We start from the raw sequence: 1851 nt of genomic DNA, 5'->3' as shown, positions 1-1851 counted from the left end.
TGAAGCGTACTAATATCTGTTTAAAAACGGTGTGTAAAACACAGTGCGCCCTCAAAAACCGCCGTGCGTTTCCGCCATAATGCTTTTTCCCTCAGCCGATTAATCAGACGATCTGGTCTTAGAAGGGTGACTACGCACTTCGGTTGCTACGCAACCAACTGCAGGTCCCAGCAAACCACATCCAGTGAATTGCTAACTGCGGGGAATGCAGCAAGAGAAAAAAGATAATAGCTTCTCATGAAAATGGAATGTAAAGATTCTCTTACATATGAATAGCATGATTGTAAGATATGAATTTGGTTGAGTGTATGAATAGAATCCTGATGAGTTTGATGCGTTGAAAATGAATAAACCCCGAAGTATGACGTATTTTACGACGAGGTTTTTTATTCTGACGTCCAATGATTTGTGTAAGGTCAGTTCTGCATAATTGCCAAGCTGCGGCTTAAGCGTGGTATCTTATCATGCTAGACATATGAGTTGTTCAGACGAAATGAGTACGATTTAAGATAAAGAAAACTAGTGGTGTTGGGTTCAAAATGACAAGACTTCAAAATTTTCGTAAAACTAATTAAAGTGAAAAGTTCAGCGTGCGTATCCTCAATGAAAAACAAAATCACCATATTTACACATATTTGCACGTTTCATAGTAGATGCTTCAGAAACATACTGAATTTTTTTTAAATATTTTCCTTTGTTCTTCGATATCTAAAAAGCCTCCGTTAATATCAAATGGTGATGTTTAAGCTATAGGTGACAATGCCATAATGAAAAGTAAATTGCATGTCACTCTGTATGGTACATAAGAAGATTAGAATATCTAAAGCAATTGTATTTTGTCGTCAAGTGTTTTTGCCGTCTGCTTGTGACACGTGTCGTGGCAACAAACGCTTGTGATTGGTCCATCTGGCGGTGACAGTTACGGGAACATTTTGAAGGTTGGAGGCCTCATACTTGAATGTGAGATCATAATCAAAATGATTCGTTGAAGATAAGTGCAAATGTATGCACTACTGACGTGACAAAAGTTACATTATTTCGTTTTGGGGTTTAATGTTTAATCCACCTCTTTTGGCTAAATTAATTATATTTCCTAATGTAAATTAATATTCTTGATGTAATTCTTAAAAAGACTAAGATAAATTTCCACAAACATCGTCACTACTTTTCAATTACACTTGCTTCTAGAAAAAAATCGACATGAATCATTTCAACAGTGAAATTCAGTGTTAGAAATACATTAACTTCTATCTTTGAAGGTTATTTTTATCGAAAATATTATTCAGATTTTGAAATTTTGCTCAGCCATGCAAAAAGCGTACGAGAAACTAGTACTGTTACAATAGTTACCACCAAAAATGCTTTGGAACTGCGATTTAGAGATTATACCTTCAATCAAAAACATTTGCACCATACCAAGGACATGGCTAACAAAGTGATTTTATCTTTGCAATGGCTCGCTTCGTTTCGAAAATGGCCATGAAATGGCCTGGCTGAAATGGACCCTGTAAGTTGACTGTGATAGCGGCCAGCGCATTTCAAGCTGAACGACTTTAGCGTGCTATAAGTGGACAGCGCATTACATGGCGTTTCTGGAAAGCGATTGGCTTTTAGGCCGCGTCAACTCAAACACTTGAACAGATCGCATGGTCTAACATCTATAGTTACGAATCTAGATAGTCTAACACTGGTACTACGCATCTACATAGTCTAACATCCATTCATCTACATGACTGTGTATAGTCTACATTTACGCATCTACATAATGTAACACCGGTACTACACATCTACATAGCCCAACCTCTACACATCTACATAGTACAACTTCTACACATCTACATAGCCCAACCT

Source organism: Branchiostoma floridae, chromosome 9 (assembly GCF_000003815.2).
Source record: "Branchiostoma floridae strain S238N-H82 chromosome 9, Bfl_VNyyK, whole genome shotgun sequence".
NCBI lineage: Eukaryota > Metazoa > Chordata > Leptocardii > Amphioxiformes > Branchiostomatidae > Branchiostoma > Branchiostoma floridae.
This window is presented reverse-complemented; position numbering follows the sequence as displayed.